The 17812-nt window shown below is 39.8% G+C and overlaps 1 long non-coding RNA gene across 1 annotated transcript in view; it reads right to left on the bottom strand.

Annotated features, from left to right (window-relative positions):
• LOC137858534 (uncharacterized) overlaps positions 1-17812 on the bottom strand; it is a 51653-nt gene that overhangs the window by 14805 nt on the left and 19036 nt on the right. The window contains exon 2 of the long non-coding RNA XR_011097805.1: positions 13107-13196. This is a non-coding gene — a long non-coding RNA (uncharacterized lncRNA). The remainder of the gene's footprint in view (positions 1-13106; positions 13197-17812) is intronic.

Below are 17812 nucleotides of genomic sequence, written 5' to 3'. Positions count from 1 at the left end.
CAGTTGGCCGCTAGACACCACTACTAGAATAAAGCAGCATGAAGCCTCCACAGCGGCCTCGGACTCCTACTCGGCAACCACAGCGACGAAGAATTTCATCTACAGCATTCCCACAAGACAGGATCTACACCTAAGCACCTGCTTTTGTTAGCACAGCTTTTCGTATAAAGCACTTCTCAACTGAACACTGGTGCCTCTGCTATTCAGAGACAATTGACAGCCTGATGGTAAGCTATTTCCACAGTTAGCTAAATTATATTTACCCAAAAATAGAGTGCAATCCCCTTTCAACAGGGCTTGTACTTTGAGTGCCATCATGATTCATACCTTTTCCTCAAGATATTTTGAGTACATTATGGCATATGAAGTATTAGAAGGATTTTTCTGTCTAGCGAATTAACTGATAGTTACCTTTGCTCTTTCAAGCTGTTTTGTTGGTTGCTTTTCTTTTTCAGATGAGTCATTTAAGTTCCTTCAACAATCACACAACCAGATGAAGCCGATTTTGAGCAGTTAATGCCCCCCATTCTGTCCTTGTAAGCTACCATCAGTGCAAATCCCACATCACCCCAGTGGATTTGACAGTGTTCTCCTCCAAGACCAGATCTAACGCATAAGTTTTGTTGTGATTTTCATTAGAGGATCAATTATTTTCCAGGTTCTCCTAGTTTCAAAACACCCCACCAGTTCTCAGCAGTAGATAGTTATAAACAAGAACAGAATTAAGACCTGCTGATTAGATACTGCAATTTATCAACATAAATGCTTTAACACTTTGGTCTCAAAATTCAGTAGGCAAACACCTCATGATTCTTGCCATGATTTTAGAGAGAGTTGTCCTCTGTAATTTCAAGTTATCAGCCAAGTAGATGTACCAAAAGGTTATGCATGTCCTTGAGGTCAGTCTTAAGGACACCTGAAAAATTCAACAGGAAATTTCTGCAGATGCATTCATTTGTGTTTTGCTGCAGGCACAAGAGCACTGTATTTTCTAACAAGTCAACGCGAGCTGAACCAAAATTAGCAAATTGTCTGATATGACAAAACCAAGTTGAACACTCGCCTTCAGGAGCAGAAAGCTAGCAAAGCTAATAATACCATTTACCCTGCTACTAAATCTGTTGTGGCATACCATAGATGGCTCGTTTTAAGTAAAAAAATATTATGAAAGCTTTAAAAAAATTCCAAGTATCTGTTCTTTGTAGCTCACTCCCCCCGTACTCCTCTACTGGGTTAATACTGACTAACAGGTACGTTCCTGAGATCTCCTACCGCTCCTTGTTGAGTTCAGCTGGCCAGGTAGAGAGATGAAAGATGATACAAGGCAAGAGTAAACCTCAAAAAGCGTACATTGAGTGATATTTATACTTTACTAGAGCTAGTGGAGCAAAATCTCCGAAGTCAATACTAGTCAGGCATTTCCCAGATAACAGACATCTCATCCAACTCTCCTGCAGAAATAGCAGCACAGCTGCGTCCCCAGAGCAGACACCGTTGTGGAGACACGAGCACCACGTCACCACTGGGAGAAGCACAAGAGGAGCATGTTCCTGGCAACGCAACAGAGCTGTGTGGGGCTGGACTCATACTGTTTACATCCCTGCCTGACTTGATAGTGCTGATTAAACAATATTTTGACAAGCCTCTTATTTCAATGAAAAATTTATTTCTGTCTCTCAAGGAGACAAAAACCTATGTAGGATGCCACCGTCTCACTTGCACAGCTATTTGGTTCAGTCCAAAAAGAACTGCAGTACATAGGTTTGGGGTGTTTTGTTTTTGATTGGACCAATGAATAAGCATATTTTGAAAGGTCAGTTCTGGCAGCTGCAGAGCAATTCACCTGGAGCTGAATGTGGCCATTGGCCTGGAGCTGTCAGATCAGGGAAACAAACAGCGCACCCTTGATAGTACTTCTGCTTGAAGCAGTGTTCACAGGCACCCTTCCCTACCTTAAACTGTTCCCTTTCGTGAAAAGCTTGCTACTGTGGGAAGTTACATTCCTCCTGATCTAGATTCCTAAAAGCAACTGAGGCCACGAGTGTACAAGCCCAGCAGCCTCAGGGGAGTCCTGAGAAGTGGCAAACACGATGAAGCTTTTCCATGTTTCATTCTGCAAAACAGCAGCTGCAAAACTAGAGACTACTGCTATATGTCATTTCTGAAATAACAATCCCGACTGTTTTGTCGCAAAGATATGATGTGCAAACCCTTCTTGAATTCTAACAAATTTCTTTTTGAAGCTTGCACTGGAACCAAAGCTATATTTCAACCAGCACAATCTGCCCTGCTTTTCATGCACACATCATATAGACAGCATGTATGTACACATAAGGTTGTATTTCAAGTCAAAGCAATACAAGTTCATTATAGAATAGCATGCAGTACATCATTAAGTCCTTTCCTACCCTTTGTTTACAGAGATGATTTTGATACGTTATTTCAGATACAACTGGCTGTCACAAGTGTTACACCAAGTGTTGGGAGGTTAAGCTTTAGACCAGGTTATTGTTTCCCAAATTAAAAGCAAGGTGTGCCAAATTCATCTGTTCCTTTCTTGAAATTCCACCTCATCAGGGCATTTTCTTCAACTTGTCAGAAGAACTACAGGTTAAATATTAGCAGACTTAAAATCTTGTATTTATAACATCCTCTATTATGTACTTTTTTCCTCACTCTTGTGTATTTTGCTTCAGCTCATTACACACATCAACACAATAAAACTGTATGAGATATTGCTATATATAGTGAACTTTTTTTTTCTCCACAAAGAATGCTAATGTGTTTTCAGGATGGAAAGCTGTTAGAAAATATGATGTAGAGGCACAGGGTTTGTTTCTTTTCTTTTCTTTTTTTTTTTAGATGCACTACAAGCTCCCACTCTAAAACTCTCAACTTGTCAAAATTAGATGATTTTCTCAACACTTTGCACATTTTACTTTGCCAAGTTCAGCTGAAATTTTTATTTTTACACTCGGTGGCATTTTGGGTTTCATAAAAACGCAGTCAGGTAGGTAAGATGCTACAAGTCATCTACCTAAAATTGTTTGCCATCAAGCTAGGCTACAGAACAAGGATCCCTTTTTGACACAGGACTAAAATAGTGTAAAACAAAATCAAATCCATAGAAAGACTGGGTTTGATTCTGACTTGCCATAACCAGAATACCAGAAGTAGCACACCAATCTGTTCGGGTTACAAGAGGAAAGAAAGGAGAATTATCTTCCAGTTCAGACACAGATCTCCAGGGGATTCGGTGCCTTGACAGACACGTGGCAGCAGACACTCACCACCCCTTGCTCAGCCCCATGGACAAACCATCCCAGTGGCAGGTCCGTTTGACTTTCATCACCTCAGGGACCGTGACAGTTGCAGATCAACATTTTTAGGTAAACTGGTTAAATTTTCCAAACACAAGCAGAAAAATGCAATCATCCCATAAGTGCTTCATGATCAGATTTGATAGCCCTCTCCGGAGATGCGCCAACAACCACCAAGGACTTCAATTACAGTACAGAGAAAACGCTTTCAGTATTTTTGCTGCATGTACATCAGAGCCACAAGCTACTAGAGGTTCAAGTAGTTTTTATCACCACCACTGCAATACAGTACTTCACATAACTGGATCACAGCTGCAGAAGCCCACTCGGACTTTGTATTTTGGGCATTCAGAGTCCAGTTATAAAGTCATAGCCCCAAAACATAGCGCCCAAGTCTAGGTATGGCTCTATTCATGTCTGCTCATCTCAGTACCTTGGTGTAGAGTCAAATGATTTGGATCTACAGCTTTTATGCTACTACATAAAAATATTTCCAGTATCTAACAGAAGTTAGACAACAACTACCACTTAAATGGCGACCTTTTTTCCTTTCACCATAATAAAGGAAATTACTTACTTAAAATGAACCCAGAGGATCAGAGTACTTGATGCCAGGATCTTAACCTGGCCAGTTTTGAAGTGATCCCTTTAAGTCAAGGGGGCTCTGGCTTTTAGTTTATGGTTCACGTCCATCCCTGCTATTCTCATCCATAATGCTGACACATTGCCAGATTCATAAAAGGGATCATTTTAACACGTGCTAGAAAAATAGATGGCAAAGCACTGATGTTGCAATAACTGACAGAACGTTCTGTATTCCTCAGCTGCAGAATAACATTATTTTTGGAGAGCAATAGATCTGGCCATCACCAAAAGTGGAACGTATAAAAACGCTGAACCTCTAGTTTGTTTTATTAAATCCAATCCAATAGGAAGCTGTGTATTGTAATGTAGATTTCCTGCAAAATACCTCAGTGCAAAAGCACAGCGTAATCAATCTCTACTCTTGTACTCGATATGTGGTTCTGGCACAATATTCATGATTGCTGATAGCTTATTCATCTGATTTTTAAGATGGAATTAGAGAATCACAACCTGGCATCCTGTCTGAGCATGAAAGCAGATGACTTCAAAAAGCTTTCAAGTCTGGAGGAATGTCTCCCCCGAGAAAGAAGGCCACTATGCTATTATGCTTAAATCTCATTTAAAGGGAAAAGACGAAGCACATCATTTATGCAAATGAGATATCCTAAAACAGACGCCAAGAATGTATTTAGTCCATCTTAAATCCTAACCGTTTAATCCTTGTTAATTTAGATCTAATTATTACAGAAAAATGAACAATAAAACTCATTATACAAGCACAGTTTCCACCTTTTTATGATGTTATGCTTACCCCTCCCCTGCTCCTCTGGGTCCTCACATACAGGGTGGCGTTACAGCTGTCAGCATCCCTTGTCCTTTGCCAGGAGGAAGATAATGCCCACATGGATGGTTTGTTCTTCCTCACTCTAGCATCCACTCTGTGGATCAACTGGAGAAATCGCTGTTGCAGCCACGCCAGGTGAAACAAAGCTGCAGACAGCTCAGGAAGAGTTCACACCAGGCACGCCTGGCAAGCCTCCATCCCAAGGCCTTGCAAACAGAGTGCAAAGTGGCAGTAACACACTGCAGGGCTCCACACTCGCACCATACACGCAGCCTGAGCAACACTTCCATGAAGCGTGGAGAAGGCACAGAGCAAAGCAGCTACAACCTACTTACATGACTTCCCAAGGCTGACACCTTCAAGGCATTTCCCCACAGCACAAACTCGATGCTCACACCAGGGCAAGAGGAACTCCCAGTAACACCAGCAGCACTGCCCGAGTCAAACAGCACAGAGCACGCTTCTTGTCCTTGCATTTAAATACAGGAACATCTCTTTGCCAAGCTGTAATGCAATTCTAAAACAAAACAGGTAAACAGAGGACTTCATCTAAACACGAGAAAATCTACTTCGATTTTTTTAGATAAAAATTAATGAGCTCCATGCTTGGGCTTGATTTCAACCCACAAAGCTACTTGTGTTTCACTGCGGGTTTGACAAGTACTTAAGGTCAGAAGTTACCTACTGTGAGAAAAGCTTTTTTTAAGAACATTCTTTTATTATACATTCAATGAGAGGAGTAGAGCACATTTTACTAGCAGACATTTTAGCATTTCAACAGCAAGAGGAGTGAACTGTAACACTTGGCTGCACACAGCCCCCACGGCTGCTTGCTGTTGTATTTATCCGTGATGCTTAGATGACTCCAGCACCGCAACAGAGTCTTGCACTCCGTAACTCGTGTGTATTCTAATGCACTATGATCTCTGGGCATACAAACACAGCGTGCAATTCAGATGAGGACCTTTCCTACAGTTGAAAGGGGAAAAAAAAAAAAGGTGCAGATGCTTCCCCTCTATAGAGCTACCTTCAAATACTTTGTAAAAAGCACATTGAGTAAGGAAAGCAAGGCATTCTTTTAAAGGCAAGAACCTGCAGAACACAGGAGCAAGCGTAACAATTAAAACATGAGAATTGATAAAGACAAGTGATGCAGTGAAGAAAACCAAAGTTCCTTTCAATTGAAAACAGACAGTAATAGCATAATAGCCAAATTTCCAAGTAATTAAGTACAATGCACTTTTCCTGCATACTAAATGTAATCCAGAAACATAAGTATACCTAGATTAAATCTCATCTATTTGTCTTTCCTTTCAGTATTTTCATTTTATCATTTCTCCTACATTTTGCCTTTTCTTCTGCTTTCTGTTCCAGAAAATCTTAGAGCTCAGCAATGTTACACTTGCTGCAGCACTACAGCGCTTTGCTGAACATGGCCTCAATAGGAGCCAAGTCAAAATCTAAATTGACATGTGTTTTCCCAACTGAATCCCAGAGGTTGCAGCTTATACCACAGCACACTTTTAACATCACAGAAGCTAGACCTATCTAAATCACGCCCAGCCACCAACCAGGAAGTACTGCCTCTAATACTGCCACGTTCTTAAAATCCCTCACTAATTAAAACCCATCTTAGCACCGCATTAAGCGTTATACACAAGGTTGTTACAGTCTGTGACACCAGGGTTTAGTTTATATTCAGGTATGGTGCCTACGACATGGAACCCTTTGAGTCTGAGGACATTAAGAGGTAACACCTTATGAATCCTTGGTGGCCCTCCCTTGCAGAATTGGGAGCATCATACCTCAGGCAGCAACAATCACGTCAGAGCATCTCATTTTCATTTTTCTCAGGGTAAAATACTGCACTGGAGCTGACACATGCTCCTGCAGCTATGCAAGCTTGCTAGAAGGTGGCAGAAAAAACAAGGAGCTCCCAGGTCTCTTCTCTAAATGCAGGGCTGCAATGCTTTCCAGTTTTTCATGGCCTCCATGCTAAAACAATGATAAGATGTGTTGGTTTGTGTGCACGTCTGTGTCAGGTGAAATAAATGGCCAGCATTACAAACTTCATAGCATGCTAGATGTGCGACACAGGTTTGCTTACACAAAAACTGAGAGCACATAAGTATTCAGTAAGTCTTCGCCAATTATAAATAAGACTGTTCTGATTGTTTGATTTGTATTCTCAAATATTCTCAATGTATTTTGCACAATTAGTCATGCTTTTACGAAAGAGCTAATGAGAAACATTACAGACCAAAAAAAATGCAGAAAATGTGTGCAAATTCATCTCCAACTAATTAATCATTCCCAGGCAAAAAAAAATAAAAAAATAAAATAAAGAAAAAAAACAGTAAATTCACACTATTTCCTGTTGAGCCTTTGGAGTTAACAAAATTAGAAGTGTTTAAAATTACTTACATGCTATCTGGAAAAAAAACTAAGTAAGAAAGAAAGGTCTAATATTCATCTAAAAATGTATGAAAGTTCACTAGATCCTAGTTAAGTCATTATATGTGTCATTATTAAAAAAAAAAAAAAAACAGCTTCGGGTCTAAGTGCAAAAGAAAACAAAGGAATGAATGAAGAGTTTCAACTGCATTCAGGACAGAGTTAGGACGTACTCACAACCTTTCCTGACCCAGTCACACTAGAGCAGAAAGCCAGACCACTGCACCCTGGCTTGTGGCATTTCCAGTGGTGAACCTGCTAAAATTTGCAAAAGCAGCAGATGAAAAACTATCAGTGACTGCTTGTCCTACTCTGCATTGTGATTCTTTTCCCTGACACCAAGTAACATATTCAGAAGTGCTCTGGCACATTCAGGCCCATTACAAGGAGTTTTGTAAGATGATATGCAACATGCATGAACTCCTATATATACTAACAAATTTAAATTAGCATATGGCAAGAAGAAATATGTAAAACATGTTTGAAGAAAATGTTTCTTCAATAGTTACATGAACTTTCTTTATTTCTGATGTAATGAACTAGTCTCAAATCACTCTGTATAAAGTGATATATTTTATATCACTGAATATATAAAGTGATATACTTCATATTTAGCCCTCTGTAGTAAGGCAAGCACAAACTGAAGTTCATAGCACCCCACACTGAGAACTGCTGCTCTTTGGGACCTGATCAGCCACATCTGCTTTGGGGCCAGAAACAGCCCTCAGGAGAGGGGAGCAAACAGCTGGGGACAGCAACAGCACGTGTCATCATATCTGCTCCTCATCCCTTCCGTGTCCTTACCGGTGGGGACTGGGCTGCACCAAAAACTAACTTCATAGCTGCACCATCACAGCAAAATTGTCAGTTTGAAAACAGGCTGTTTGCTTTTGTTGAGCAGAATCGGAACCAAACCACTAACTGTATGCTCACACCTTTCTCAATTTTTTTCAGTGTTATACAAAAAATCAAATACAATATTTAAGATTATTCCTAGACACATTCACAGACTACTAGAAATATGTTCACAGCTCTCTGGTAAAGTGGCAATGAACACATCAGTGACTGTAAAGAAAACCTCACCAGGAGTGAAGAGAAAAAAAAGTTTAGAGGGAGAATAATCAAGTGCTGACATATCTGTTTTGAAGCAAAGTATTTTCAAATATTTGTATCAAATATCCTCAGTAATGGCAAAACTGAACAAAGTGCTATCTCCTTTTGGAGAACAGATATCCTAAGACAGGTAAGACAACTCGAGCATCTTAATGAATTAGCCAGATACTTGAAATTCACCTTGAAAAGCAGCAGTTTGCAGTCAGCAGCAGTACACAGCCATCCCAATCCTGCAACTTCACCCTAGTTTGTTTTTTTTGCACCTTGAATCCAGTTACAGAAAGCATGTAACTGAATCAGATGCAGGTTTTCAGCTGCAAAAGTTTCAAACAGTTATCTTGTTATTGAAAAAAAAAATAAAAGAACGAGGAAACAAATGAACAAAATCAAAGGGTTCCTTCCAAAACAGTTTCACTTTAGGATATTATCAGCAACACCAAACAGAAGAGGTGTGTAAGAGGAGTGGTCACAGGATGAAAAGTGCGATGAAAACTGATTATAACATTATATTTACACATCCCAGGGTGATCCAATATTGTGAAGTTGATCTCAAGCTTTTCTAAACCTTTGAGGTACTAGCAGGTGATTAGAGCAAGGAGTTTTCGCACGTTTATTAGCATTTACCCTTCAACCTGATGAGAATGGTGTATCGCCATTAAAGAAGGACAAGTACCCATCGTAATGTGAAGACCAAATCCAATTTTGGCCTTTATGAAGTAACACTGGGGAAAAAGGATTACACCACTTACTGTTTCTGAAGCTCAGTGAAACAGAGTTCCAGCTGATCACATCCCATTAAAGACCAGTTCTCCTCAATGCATACTGAGGTCCCTTACAAAGTACTTCAAATGCAATTTATTTATTTTTTTTATATAGGCTTCTGCATATAAAGACTGCATTTTGCAAGCCAATGTATCTTGGATTTTATCCAAAATACTTTCAGAATTGGTTTAATTAGTTTGCAGGACATCTTTCCCCCAAGAATCTGTGGTTTCTCCTGGGTGAATGCATTTCAGTAATTGTTTCCCAGCAGACAGACTGCTATGTCTTACAAAAGGTCTTTTTGTCAGTTCGTTCCACTTCTGGGGGAGTGACTGTTCTCCCCTCTTAGCATCAACTCTACATGCTTTGTCAGTGTAGTATTAATAGGTTAAGAACCATTATTATGATTACTTATAATAACATTAATACAGCATCAATGATTAGCTACGTTAAACTGTTGAAACTTAACTATATATTAGCGATATTAAACTATTGTTTGAATTACAAGATTATTGAATTTATTTCTGCTCCTAGATGCGAATTCTTGAGCACCACAGTGTACGAAGTAAATGCACAACCATGAAAGTCTACTGTTAAAGAAAAAAAATGGAATTATTACCCCACAAAGCTTTAACTGTACACTTCTTTTAAGACTGTCGATATTGAAAGCTTTTAAGTAGAACATTCTCACATTAGCCGCAACGCTGGGTTTCAGGTTTCTCTCCCACCACAGTATTATCAAATTGTTTGCATGAACTAAAGTGATTTTCTTCTCTACATAATACACAGGAAAAATGCCAGACTAGACAGCTGTTAATTTTACTTTGAAGAGATTCTACAAAGCACTACAAGTTAGGGAAATGACTCAAAATGGTAATGCAAAGTCAGTGGGGAATCAGCTCACTTCATTAAACATCTGCATCACAAGCCTGAGACTCATATGGAAGTTAAATTGGTTTGTCAAACCCATATTTACTGTAGTGTTTTGTCTCATATTTTCCAGTGTAAGTACTAAGCAAAACAAGAACAGTCACCATCCTTCTTCTACAAAGATTTTATTTCCCTTGCATTTAATCTATAAATCATTTAAGTGATTAAGGTCTAGCCCCGTGATTTATTGAACAACTGGCTCGCTTTTATTCACAGTTCTCCTTACCACCTCTACCTACTGCAATACACCAGAGCCACTGACAGCGTAAGCCATGGCATCTAAAAAAATGAGCTTGACTCATACCCTGGCTCTTCCACACTAACTGTCCACAGCAAAACATAAGCAAATGCTGTAACAGCTCTTACTAAACCAGCCTGCTCTTCCCCGAGGATTGGCACGCTGAAGGCTGAAGACACCACAGAGAAAACCACCTCCAGTTTCCTTTTGGAAGCAGGAAAGAACACTGCTCTAAATAAATGCACCAAGAATATGAAGTTAGAAACGTCATGCTTGAATTAAAGAGCCTGCTATGAAAAATACCACTCATCTAGGAATTAACACGGCTGTCTGCAGTCATACCAAGTGACAAGATCCCTTTAAACTATTTGTAGGAACTACTTTAAGTGACTGTTTTTTCCCCTCTGCTCATGACAGCTGTGTATTTCCAGAGACATGGTGCTTACAGACAGGTTTTCAAGTCCAGCAAAAGCCTTGCACTAGTGAGGTGTGACACTGAGTACAGAGTGCAGTAGGCGTATGCTGCTCTCAATTACAAATAATTAGTGAGAGCTTTGGCTAGCAGTCATTACTGTGTATGCCTGGTGCTAGAAACATCCTCTTATTCTCCTAAGATTAAGAAACAGCCACTGATTGTGTTACTCCAAGCCATATTTTGGGCAAAAAAGGTGGCTGATCCCACAAAGTTTCATACAGTGGCTACTTGTATAGACAAACAAGAGTTTGGCTTGAAACCCCAAGAGTTTGGCTTGAAAACCTACAGAACTGAGATCTCATCTCCTTCTCTTGCTTTAACCAAGGCACAGCCCTTCCTGCCATAGGAGGGAAGGAGAAGACCACTACTCAGTTTGAAGCAGAAGAAGGAGCACCAACAGTAGCGCCCATTTCAGGGAGAAGTTTACCAGCTGCCTTCTCAGTAATCAGAACTGCTTAAGGCAGATAGAGAGGAGTTGTTCTATACAGTAAGAAGGCAATGATAAGACTGACCAATGGTGTCAGTAAAATGCACTGCAAGAATCACAGGTTCAGTCCTCACTTTCAATAAAAAAAAAAGAAAAAGAGAAAAAAAAAAAACAGAACTATACTTTCCAAACAAACCATTCCCAGTCTAAATGCTGTACAAGGGACTGCACTGAAAAGAGCTGCACTGGCACACCAAGCAGAAGTACAGCAAGTTTCCAATTATACTTTAAACATGTTTTGGATGTGAAATGAAGCCTGATACCCATTACAAAGAACTCAAGAAAAGGGCTTGCAAAGTCCTATCAGAAGAGGAATGCAATTGACCCGGAAAGAGGGAATGACCAAGGTAGAGGCACTGAAAAGTGATGAAGTAGAAAGGATGATCCAATGAAAGTTGTTTTGTTTCTTTATATTTTCCTGTATCAGCCCAGAGTGCCTGCTGGCATATGTGAAATGCAGCAACACAAATAAAAATGCATTGATTTTTTTTAACAAAATAAACATTTATTTTAGTGACAATCTATCGCAATTATTTAAAGTATCCCTTTTCAATAAAAATAATTTAAGACAACACACACTGATTACAGTGGTAAGACAACTACCACACTTACCTGTTTGACAGGACAGGTCTTTGTGAGATGCCCAAGGCTTGTCCTTCGGAAAAGCTGTCATTAAATGCTCCACAGTATTTGCCAGAGCTGGGGAGGGTTTGCATCACCACATCCAAGCGAATTTGACCTATACTTTAATGTTGGGTGTACATAACCATCTCCAAGACTGCTTTTTGGCTTTCAACTGATACTTTGACATAAGTGTGATTCCAGTTAGATTGCTTCCCTGTCTTCAGGAAGAAGGGCCCCTTTCAAATGCATCTTTTTCATCATCACCTCTAGTTACACTGAACACAAAGCCCTGAAGCAACATCCCTGTAGCACTATCACCATGCTCCTTTTCATAACTTGAATAAAACTGTCTGGGGACACTGCCACTGAACACAGCAGGATAAATGCTCTCACTGCCACTGTTTTTTCATCATCACGTGTGTTAGAGCTTCAGACACTGCCTCAACCCACAGTCAAATGGTGAACAAGCAGAGCAGCAGTTACCTCTCTTGCCATCACTTTGTACAAAATCTGAAGTCTGTCCTCTGCCTGCTCTTCTCCACCCTTCTCAGACAGCTCTGCAAGGCTGGCACCTTTGATCTGTCATTTTTAACTAGTATGAGGCTCTTACTACCTTCCAAGCGTTTAGCAAGTTAAGAATCCACCCCCAAATACATTTTATGCTAAAGAAATACTTTGGTACCAAGTTTCCTAGATTTGCAGTCAGAATGCATCCGCTTTTAATATAGTCCAGTTACACAGAAAGGCAAAAAGTACTCAAGAGATACAAAACCTAACGTCATGAAATTGATTCTCCAGACTTACTTATGAAGCAATTTATATCAGAGCACTTTCTTCCTCTTTTCTGACAGATTAGCATAGTCTTTTATTCCACCAATATTCCTAAATCCATGCAAATTAATATTATTACATGGACTGTAAATAAGACTGTTAGGAACCCTGCCAAAACTGAGGCAAGATGTTCTCCCACACCCTCATTCTTTCTCGTTTTGGCCCATATTAATAATCATAAGTATTTCACTAGGTCAAAATGTAAAACAATTACTCCAAAGGGTAGAAAATACTTAAACTAATTGTGAAACAAAATACTGCTTGATCTCCAGTGCATGAGAAACTACCCCTGCAAGTCTATTGGAAGTGTATCACCAAGTACATGTATCTTTTACTAATGCTGCTAATTACTCAATTAAAACCCAACCCAAATAGTACAGCTTGAACCATTAATCATTTTTACACAACTACTCATTTAATACAACATTAGGCATGTCATTTACCGTGCTGTTGTTGCCACATGAAGTCTGATGCTTTTAGGTTATGCACTAACACGACTGAAATCACAGAGCAGGTCCTCTTGCAACACATTTCTGGACACAAATGAGAAAAAGCTAATTACCATAGACTCATTAAGGTTGGAAAAACCTTAAGAGGCCGCCATTCCTGAGAAGCTTAGACAGGCTGGAAGAATGGACTGAAATTTCCAGAAATTCAGGAAGGACAACATAAAGTCCCACCTTAGTAAGAAAGTCCCTTGCTACAGCTCTGCAAAAGAGAGTCCTGGAGACAGCAAGGAGCATGGAGACAGCAAGGAGCATGGAGACAGCAAGGAGCATGGAGACAGCATGGGCACCTGGCAGACAAGAGCAGACCCACCCCAGCAAGGGGTGTACCACATCTGTGAACTGCAGAAGAAAGAGCTCCAAAGAAGTGCCCAACAAGCATTCACCCACATATTTTCCTCTAAGAGATCACAGGTTACTGCTACTGAGCTGGTTGCTTTGCCATCTTCCCAGAAGTCTGACAAGACGTTCGTTGGGTTGCAGCTCCTGTGCAGCTAAAAGCAAAACTTGTGTCACTCTCAAGTAATTCTGATAAATAATCTAAGAAAGCTATTTGCACCTTTATTTTTCCATGCTTTTAGTAACATAGCAAGAGTACCTCAAGTGGCATTAATGCTCCTGATGTCTGAGGGTTTGCTTGCAAGTTCCAACAAATTATGAAATAACAGGATATGGGAAATGCCACTTCTTCCACACAAAAGCAACCTTGTAGAAACTTAAAATGACAGATTTTTAACCAAGGCAGACTCCACTGTAAGAGACTCGCTCCATTTTTGGCCCGTCTCCCTCCTGAATCACACTCCACAAGGTTCTGGCAACACACACCCCTAGAAGCACACAGCTCTCTTCACTCCATCCCAGCACAAACTTCAGTACCAGCCGGGGAAAGATTTTAAAATGCACAGCCATAATGTTCTTAGTAACAGGTTCCTATAACTGGATAGTCATTTTTGACTAATGAAGTGCTAATATCCAAATAACTGAGTATTTATGGAACATTAACAATGAACACTAATAAATACCGCATGAACAGCCAGTTCATTCTTTAACTGTATTTAATTTCTGTTTTTCTAGTGTAAATCTCTCTACGGAATAACAACATGTTCAACAATGAATTATAGACCATAAATAGGTGATACATGGACACTTGGTGCAAAGAGCAACAGTTTAAGCTATGAATTTAAACAATACTTTTCTGAAGGTAAAATTCATCTTCAACTGGATTTTTCTAGTGCACAGACTTAGTGACATCCCTTTGCATCACTTAAATGAGGTTTTCAATGCCCAGCTATGAAAGACTGCTGAGAAGTTCCAGTTGTGCAGTAATATATATTCCATCTGAAGTATTAATTCACTTGGACAGAATTCTTGAGGTTTATCTCTCTGAACTATTAACATTTTTATGCCTCAGGAAAGCTTTTTATTCCTGGGTTTAGTACTACCTGTGAACAACATGCTTGCAGTCACCAGATGATTCCTCAGTTACTGATTTTTTTTGTTCTCTTAGCTTGTTAATAAAATAATACAGTCAGAGAAAAAAAAAAAAGCTAGAGATGGAGACCACAGAACAGACAATAGGAATTCCCCACAAAAAAACAACTTCTTCAAAGTCTAGAAGTTGCATTTTTCATCAGTGACATTGCCATTGTCATTATTAATGTGTCTCCTCATATTACTAGCACTTTATTGCAGTTAATGACTTATTTCCCACACCACCTCACTGTTAATCTATGTCTGTCTTTATTAAAAGAGTAGTAAGCCAGCAAAGACCAGTACTGAGGACTCCATCCTCACTATGAACCTTCTCTATTAACACCTTCTAATCAAAGAAATAAGATTAATGAAGAGCCACATCGATCCTTTTAAAAAAAAAAAAAAAAAAAAACCTTATACGGATAAAAAAAATCTATGCAATTCATTTCATATATGTAACTTCAAAGGCTCTATGTGGCAACTGAGTTCACCACCACCCCCTTTTTTAATGGGCGCAAGGATCCATTTAGTTTGTATCCATCTGTTTGGAGGCACCAGAGCAGTATCTTTGTGCTTGAAGTCTCACAGATTGGAAATACTGATACCACTGGTGGCTTTTCTGCTTATTAAATTTAAAGTGATTTTCAGTTATTATCAAATAAAATACTGAAGTTGTTGTCCTACAGTTTCCATAAAATACAATTAGCCCGCTGAGTGCTTGTTTTCCCCCAAGGAAGACTAGAGAAAGCACTTGCAAGCCACTTGCAAGCAATTCCATGGAAATATAGGAATACACACCAAAACAGAAGTAGCTATCCTAAGTTGTTTTGTTTCTAATTAGAAAATAGCGATATTTGCTACTTTATTTTTATCTGAACAGCAGAGGTGACAGAACTGCTTGACTCTCACATTTACATCCCCCTCCCTTTCTTTTGCACCTATGTTCTAATGAAAATTAGACTACCAGAGACCTCGCACCAGGCAAACGCTCATCTGACATGTAGTCAAAACAGCCAACAGACTCCATTAACAGCCTCAAGAACACCTGCCTGCATATTTTCCTCATGGCCAATTATATTGGCAATGGGAAGTTTCTCAGGGATCCATCTCCCTTCTCATCTACGTTCCCTGTTGCAGCAAGGAAGACAAGACTGGACGTGTTGCAGAAATGACTGTTCTTGGAACCAACACAACTTCAGCAAAACCACGCTGGATTGCAGAACTTGGAGGGAAGTAACTGAAGGTCTGCAAGTGGTTGCACTTAAAAAGTTATTTTTTTGTCTCACAACATCATTACCTAGCATCATTTGCAATGGAAAGCTGCATGAAGTCAGTTTTATCCAATCTTTTCCTACAATAAATGGATTTCTTTTGATGTATCACTGAAAATAAGGAAAAACAGTAATCTGACTGCATTTCAGAACAAAATATCCCCTGACAGCAACGGCTACTTAGATCAGTTTAGCTGCAGTATGTGCCTAGTATGAGGTATAGCTGCGATGGAAATAAAAGGGAGTGCAAGTTTCCTGTCCATCAGCCTTTCCCCTGTAGGTAAATCACCCACACATCTCATCTATCACAAAAACCTGGCTGCAGCATTCAGTTGCTTTGTGACTTAGATCAACTCTGATATGTCATTGGACTTTGTGAGGCTCTGTAAAGTCATCCATCACATTCTCTAAAGCTTTGCATATCACCTTGTACACAGGAGATACTCAGGAAATCACCAAGACAATGGTATGTCACCCTGTCAAGAGGCACTATAAGCTAAGCTTCAGGAGTGCTACCATAGTTTATAACCCACAAATCACACACAAGAAACAGCAAGAGACACTTCATTGTCCTTCGGTACGGCTCTGGAAATAGAGACTCGGTATATAATACACTCGAGCTCCCTCACCTCCCAGTTATGCCCAGTGCAGTATATTGCAGGACCCAGGACAACCCACAGGCATACCTCATTCTCTTAACCTAGGTAACACAAGTCTGCAGTCCCTTAAATCCATGTATAACCTGTTTTAAATCCACATATCACCTGCACATGCAGCATCTCCTCGGCTCTTTAGCGTACACTAGCCTCCCTGCTGCACCTCTGTTATGCTCCAAGGGTGGACAACACCAAAATGAGTCACCAATTCAAATCCAGTCTGATCACTTCTCACTGGGTCACTGGCCTGAACACTGAGGCTTGAAGGGAAAATGAAAAGGACAGGTGTGTGACAAGTTTTTTCTAGAGTAAGTATTTACTCCCTCTGTGGCATCCTGTGTGAAAGCGCAGTAATACAGCTAGGTCAACATTAATCAAGGCAGAAGTTTTGTTCAATCACTGGATACCAATGAAGAATTACCCTACAATTTCTTTAGGAGACAAATGTCTGCCTTGACTGTCCGCTCAGAAGCATGTGTGCGTGCTACATAACACTTGAGGACACCAGTGACACAGGACAGCTCTAACATGTACCACATCCCTTGCCATCAAGGGAATCAAGCTGTTTCTCAATACCTAAACAAAAACTAGCACTAGACCTAGACATAAAAGCACGCACACGTGCTTGCTGATTGCTGCTATTCAATTTATCAACACTCCCCCCAGTTCTACATTAACAAATAGGTTTGTGCTAAATGCCTATTTGTTTGCAGTAGTTTGCCATTCAGAGTCTTCAGCATGACATGCCCTTGGTTTCACCCAAACCCAGCCCCTGTAACTCAGGAGGCATCATTTGCTCCAGGGTTTGTACCACTTAAGATACCCAGCAACTGAACCTAGCCATGAAATTGCATTATGGTTCTGTTACAACTTCCATGAATTAAATTACCTAGGCAAAAGGGCAAAAATTGAAGTTTACGGGTTTTTAGTGAGGATTTCTTTAGGTAAAATGTGGCCAGCTGAATTTTTATTGGAAGTGGATATATAGGAATAGTCGATGTGAATAAACTACATTTTACTTTTGTGTTTCATAAAGCATCATATTTTATCTTTGTTAGTGTTCCCTATAAAAACAGATCGGTAATATAGTATCTCTTTCCACAGCTATTTTATGTAGTCCCATTTTAATCTTTATAGCCTTATCTTTTTCTCCTGAAGGGAAAACAGAAAGCCTTAATGTACACTGACTATTTCATGTTCATCTTCCCCCACTATCCAGCTTCCCAAGTGTTGGTCACTTCCC

This window comes from Anas acuta, chromosome 6 (genome assembly GCF_963932015.1).
Source record: "Anas acuta chromosome 6, bAnaAcu1.1, whole genome shotgun sequence".
Taxonomy (NCBI): Eukaryota; Metazoa; Chordata; class Aves; order Anseriformes; family Anatidae; genus Anas; species Anas acuta.
Note: the sequence above shows the minus strand (reverse complement) of the source record. Positions and strands in the feature narration are given on the sequence as shown.